Below are 7200 nucleotides of genomic sequence, written 5' to 3' on the forward strand. Positions count from 1 at the left end.
ATGTTCAAAGTAGGTGAAGTGAACTCTTGCCATTCCTGCCGCGAAGGAGCATTTTGGCTGGGAGATTTAGTTGTCCTTTTGGCAGTCCGTGGTACTGTGCATCTTCTTTGCCAGGGACATGCTGCAAACACATCGATTCTTCCTCGGTCTTCCTTCGTCACTGTCCAGTTGCCACATGTGGAAGGGGGTACGGAAAATGCAGTGACGGATTCGGTGCACCTTAGTCCTCAAAGTAACATCCTCGCTTTTCAACACTTCAATGAGAATTTGGGCAGGGAATTTACCCAACGCAGTGCGTTAGTTGACCGCTTGACCGCTGCTTCTGTGAGCTTAGATGGTGAACCCATGCAAGATGAAATCCTTGACCACTTTGATGTTTTCTCCATTTACCAAGGTGTTCCCTAGTGATCCAGTTGTGAGGAGTTTTTGTTTTCTTTATATTAAGTTGCAATCTCTTTCAAAAGCTGTAATCCTTGATCTTCATCAGTACTTCAAGTTCTCCTCACTTTCAGCAAAATGATGTCATCTGTATGGTTATAATTTCTTTTGTATGAATTAATACCAGACTAGTTCCAAGGAGTTTGATATTGAAGATGTGCCAAATATCCAACTCTGACAACGTACAAGTTTGCTCCATTTTTCTCCTCCCTGGAGTGTATTTCCCCATGTCCCTGGGTTCTGTGATTTGCTGTAATATCCCACATAACCTCGGGACATTACAGGAGGAAATGGAGGAGACTTTTCATGTAGTGGTGTGTGCTACTCAGCCCAAATCCCAGGGTCACGAGGAAGCAAGCCCAACGCAGGGTTCAGACCCAGAGGTCAAAAATGTCCAGATGCCACAGTGGATCTTCTTGCTTCTACTAACCCTCAGTCATAACATTAGAGGGCTGGCATTCCAGGTAAGGTGATGGATGTGTGGAATTTGGTGGCAGCACCATTTTATATCCAAGGAAAAGAAAGAGTGCCACCTCTGCACACCTGGTTTGAAGGTGGAATCTTGAACATGTCATCAAGGAAATTAGATCGGTTCATGTCTGGTTCTAAAATAGGATCTTCAAAATGTCATAGAGGAAACAAAGTCTGTGGTCTTAGTGCCATCCGATTCCTGTTCCTTTGTACTGAATGCCCTCCAGGATGGGATGGGAGCTACAGAGATGGGAAGTCCAGCATTATAAAACATCACATAAGGAATTATGGCTAGAAGGGCCACACTATTTGGCTAAAACTCTATTGAAGGTTGTTAACAAACCATCCTCCAGATGTGAAGTCACATTCCACTTCATATCGTCCAATTTCTCTGATTATTTGCTCTGCATACTGATGGCTTGAGTGTGGTGAAAGGACACAATGCTGATAGACACCTTTCTTGATGTTAAAGTATATACCATGCCCTTGTTCTGTTTGCCCGACTGTCTATTGATCTAAGTACAATAAGGTCGGCACGAGCACAATGAAGCCTTCTGGGATTCCCACTCTTCTCAAGGCTATCTGCAGTTTGTTACTCTCCACACAGCCGGGTGCCTTTGCATCATCAATAAAACACAAAGCAGCGCCTCTCCGTAGTCTCTGCTCTCAGCCCACATCAACCTGAGGTCAGCAATACATCACTTGTTCCAAGCCTTGAATCCTCCCTGAACCTCTGGGAGCTTCCTGTCAGTGGACTGCTGCAACTGTTGTTGAATGATCTTCAGCAAAATTTTGCTTGCATATGACATCAATGATATTGTTCTATAATTAATGCATTCTATTGGGTCACATTCTTTGGAATGGGTACAAATCTGGATTTTTTTTCCCCGATCAGCTGGCCAGCTAGCTGTCTCCCAGATTTCATGACATAGACAAGTATGTGTTTCCAGCGCATCAGCTTCTTGAAACATTTCAACTGGTATTCCATCAATTCCTGGAACTTTGTTTTAGGCTAATGCTTTCCAGTGTAGCTTGAACTTCTTCTTCATATTATTTAGAAATACTTTGGTATAAAAAAAATTGTATTAAGCAAATAAGCTACAATGAGATACAATGTCAATAATACAAACTGCTTAAGGCAAACTGCTAAAGGAACCTCTTTAAATCTTCTAGTCTGTCTCCCTGCCCAATGATCCCTGGTGACACTGTGGGACAAGCCTTCATCTGTCTGCTTCTGTAAAGATTTATAGCCTAACAACTCTACTCTGTCCTGTGGGGTCTCTGTAAGTCTTTGACGAAAATGCACACACAATAACAACAGCAGAGTTTTACAGTGAGAGGCATTCAGTGGTCATGTGCTACTGCTATACTTTAATATAAGATAAATCCATGTGAAATCCACAAATGAATATGGCAACATGTCAAAAATAATGCTTAGAAAATATAAATCCTCCTTATTTGAAAGTACTTAATTCAAAACAAAAGCATCCTGGTGGCTCAGTGCTTAAACTGTTGACCAAAGATGAGCAGTTTGAGCCCATCATCTGCTGCCTGAGAGACAGATGTGGCCATTGGCTTCCACAACAATCACAGCCTTGTCAGCTTCACAGGGCAGTGCTAACAGTCCTTCAAGATGGCTCTGAGTCAGAACCAAGTTGACAACAATGAGGGTGGGTATTTTGCTTGCTTTTTTCTACTGTTGTTTAATACAAAATATGGAATTTCTCACAATGTCTTTCACTAGCAGACTGTAAAACAATCATCCCTAGAAAATGAGAAATCCCAAAGAGTGGAACATTATATTTTTAAGTTCTTCAAAATAGTGGATCATCTATTTAATAGTCACTGTATCATTAAACTGAGTAACAACCCTCCATATGCAGATGAGATAACTTTGCTTGCTGAGTTTGAGAAGGAGTTGAAGCACTTGCGAATGAAGGGGGCCAAGGATTGCAGCCTTCAGGATTACAACTCAATGTAAAGAAAACAAAACTCCTTACATCTGGACTGAAAGGTAACATCATGGTAAATGGAGAAAAGATTGAAATTGTCAAGGACTTCATCTTGCATGGACCCACAACCAATGCTCATGGAAGCAGCAACCAAGAGATCAAACACTTTGAATTAGATAAATCTGCTGCACAAGTCTTCTTTAAAGTGTTGAAAATCAAGGATGTTACTTTGAGGACCAAAATGTTCTAGACCCAAGTGTATTAGCCCAGGTAGACTAGAGAAACAAATTTATGGAGACTCATGTGTATAGTAAAGAGCTTTATATATAAGAGCAATTGAATACTGAGAAAATGTTCCAGTCCAGTCCAGAACAAGTCATTCAGTCTGATATTAAATTAGCCCATATGTCCGATACCAATCTATAAAGTCCTCTTCAGACTCACAAAACACATGAAATGACACCGAATGCAGGAAGATCACAGGCCAGTGGGTGGGAAGTCTTGTGAATCCAGTGGTGTTGCAAGCATCTCAGAGCTGGCAGGGCTCTCAATGTGACTCCTCAGACTCAGGGCACTAGTGTAGTTCCATGTTTTTTTCTCCACAGGGAGTGAGTCAAGAGAGAGTGATTGTCTACCACCTCCAAGGAGGAACACAGGAGTCCACAGAATCCTCAGGAGAAAGCCACGCTCACCCAGAAGCCTCCTTGGCTATGACTTGATTGACAGCCTAGACTCCACCCCTTCACTCTGAATCTTCAAATTGACACCAGATTATGTAACTACCGGACCAAGTCATGGTATTCTGGACCCAATGGCATTGTTAAAGTTGGACATTGAATAATGAAGACTGGAGAAAAATCAATGTGTTTAAATTATGTCACTGGCAAAGAATATTGGAGGTACCATGGCTAGCCAAAGGAACAAGCAAATCTGTCTTGGAAGTGTAGCCAGAATTATCTTTGGAGGGAAGGATGGCAAGATTTCACCTCACATATTTTGGGCATGTCTTCAGAGACAAGTCCCTGGAGAAGTACACAAAGCATGGTAAATAAAGTGACACGGAAAAAGAGGAAGGGCCTTGGCAAGATGAGGGCTCACCACAGTGGCTGCAACCATGGCTCAGACATACAACAATTGTGAGGACGGCGCAGGCCCGGGTAATGTTTCTCTCTGCGTTACATACGTTTGCTCTGAGTTGGAAACAATTCAGTGGCACCTAACAACAACAAGATCATGAAATCCTGCTTGCTGAAAGTGAAGAGGACTTTAAGTACTTAATAATGAAGATCAAATTATAAAGTTTTCAGTATGGATTACAACTCAATGCAATGAAAATAAAAATCCTTATAACCGAACCCATAGATATCACCCTGATAAAGAGAAAAAAAGATGGAAATTGTCAAGGATTTCATTTCACTTACATCCATAATCAACACTCATGGAAGCAGCAGTCAAGAAATCAAATAGTATATTGGATTTGCCAAATATGCTACACTAGATTTCTTTAAAGCATTACCAAGATATCACTTTGAAGAAGATGCTCCTGACCCAAGTCATAGTGTTTTCAATCACCTCATACCCATTGAAATCTTGACAAAGATTAAGGAAGATGCATTTGAGTTAAAGTGTTGGGGAAGAATGTCAAAAGTACCATGAACTCCTGGAAGAACAAACAAATCTGTCTTAGAGGATGTACACCCAGAATGCTCCTTAGAAGGAAGGACCGTGAGACTTCATCTCACATACTCTGGAGATCAGGAGAGACTAGTCAACGGCGAAGGACAGGATGCTTGGGAGAGCAGAAGGTTGATGGACAATAGGAAGACCCTCAATAAGATGAATTGACACCGTGGCTGCACAATGGGCTCAAACAACAACACCTGTGCACTTTGACCCATCTTTTGTTCTGTCCCACAGTGAGTTGGAACTGATTAGGTTGCACCAAACAACAATAGATTACTAGACACTGGATTATCTGTCTAAGGTCGCATGGTTTAGGGGCAAAAATAACAGCTAGGGAACTATAAGGGACTTCAAAAAGTTCTAGAAATAATTCTATCATTGTTAAATTCCATTTGTCCACAAACTTTGTGAACCCCCTCCTAAAAGAGTGCTATTCCAAGCTATTACAAAAATTCTGTATACCTGATCACATTATTCCCCTCTCACCACCTGACTCTATGTTTTATGGTTGTTGTACTATCTGGTGGTTAAAGTGTTAGGTGTTATGAACCCAGCTGAGATGCTATAGGAAAGCTATGAATGTGCCCCAGAAAAATTCTTATATCCACAGAATGCAGGCGCACACACACACACACACACATGCATTTGCCAGACTACTGATAATTTTCTTGAACTCATCAAAGATAAAGGCTCCTTGAACCATATCGTATCTTAGCAACTTTACAATATTAAAGAGCAAGTAGTAAACGTGGCCTTAAGTTAAAACACAATAAACACCTCCATGAAGAAAACTGTAGGGCAATTGTAAATACTTTGTTAGATTTTCAGTAAAGGAACTCATATCAGAGCGAATCCATGCTTATGAGTGCACCCAGAACCTCAAGAGATGTCTTGGTGGGTAGCTATTTTGAATCGATTGATCTCATTCTTATTTGGGCTAGAGGGTGATTTTTTTCAGACAGTTTTGAAATCTCAGCTTTAAAATGAAGTTAAGTCAAAAAGAATTGCTACCATTTTTCCAGCCCATCCATGTATGAGTTTATTCCAAACAAACATATTGAAATGTTAGCTCTGCAATCAGTGGGTTAGCCAGGTAGGACTGGGCAAAGGGTGGGGAGGGGAGCTGAAGATGGAAGGAATGTCTAGCCTAAAAGGGAGGTGGAGACACAATTCCCCCGTGCCTCCCTAGAACAAAAGAATGAGAAGGGCAGATAAAACATATTTCCTTCTCAAAGACAGAGTGTCAGGGTGTAGCCAAGGAAGGGCAAGATGTTCACACTACCCCAACCATGGTTGAAATGGCATTTGGTTTGGGAGCCTGCTGACAAGAACACAGCTTAGACTTTGGAGTGCAGGGGTGCCCATATCTGTACATGGAAAATGTACTACAGAGAGCCAGCCAAATAGCAGAAGATCTTTCAGAAAGACAGACAATGGTGGAAACCTATCATTAGTGGGATAAATCACTGACTCTTCCTCCTACGAGGGCCTCAGATTAGCTGGGGACTCATTAGTGTTTTCAACCAAAGCACCTCTTCAATAAACTCACTTGTTCCATTCAAACCTTTTCTCTGACTCTGGTCTGACTGCTTCCCTTCATCTGGGTTATTTATTGAGAGCACAACAAGAACAGCGAGAGGACAGGCTTGAAAGCTTGACCCTCCTCTTGAATGACTGTAGACACATTCTCTCGGCAATATACTCATTTTGGTCTCTTCAAAGTGCCTGCCTCAGGGGTGCGGGTAAGGAGGAGGAGATTACAACACTAATGCAGATCCCAAGGGCCAGAGGGAGAATATGCCTGGCACTATGCTCCTAATAGAGTACAGGAGACCCAGTTTGTATGCAGCCCTTGGGGACCCAGGCTAAATGTCATAGGGACCACTGGGACTTTAGCCCCTTTGTTGTTGAGGCACACAGCATCCGTTATAGGCCATACCGGAAGGACATGAGGAGGAAACCCCAGTAAGTGAACTGGGTTCTATTTCAAATGTACCTGTAGCCCTTAGACTTAAAGCCAAAACTGCATGGTATGTGAAGAGGCAGAAAACAGCTATACCAAGAGTATAGAACTAGTTGTCAGCAGACTGCCATATACTTACTACTTCAATGCTCTATTTGCTTTATTGAGATGTGTATTAATCTAGGTGACCTGGTTCTGCTACTGTCATTAAATATTAGTGGAAGTTTGCCTTATTACCAACCCCCACTGTTTTAGTAAATAGTGATCAGTCATGTAAGGATCTAATCTGTACAAGTCAATAATGTGTGTATTGCAATTTGCTGCCGACCAATACTAGTTTAATCTCCTTTCTCAGTTGTGCTTTAAATGAATTATCATAGGTTAAATTAAGGACTCTGAACACAATGACCTTATGCCCAAGAAAGATGATTGCTAACGTTCTCTAATGTAAAACGACAGCGGTGCATCTCAGATGAACCAGAGGCATATATAAACCATAGCTACATCTTGAGTGGGTGCTTGCACTTAATCCTAGCCCCAATTGTCCTTCTTAATTTTCCCCTTCATGAAGATATACTGGAAGATATGAGTGTTAAAGCAAAATGTGATGAAGAAATTAGATGGTGCCCAGCTATCAGAAAGAAAGAATAGTGTCTGAAATGGGTGCATAAGCAAATTTGGTGAAGAAAGCTG

General features: G+C 41.6%; 1 pseudogene; it reads left to right on the forward strand.

The window, feature by feature from the left end:
* The window catches only part of LOC101638585, a 30993-nt pseudogene continuing 23793 nt past the window's right edge, over positions 1 to 7200 (forward strand).

This window comes from Echinops telfairi, unplaced genomic scaffold, assembly GCF_000313985.2.
Source record: "Echinops telfairi isolate 266 unplaced genomic scaffold, ASM31398v2 ScPeMD7_7467;HRSCAF=8505_1, whole genome shotgun sequence".
Lineage (NCBI taxonomy): Eukaryota > Metazoa > Chordata > Mammalia > Afrosoricida > Tenrecidae > Echinops > Echinops telfairi.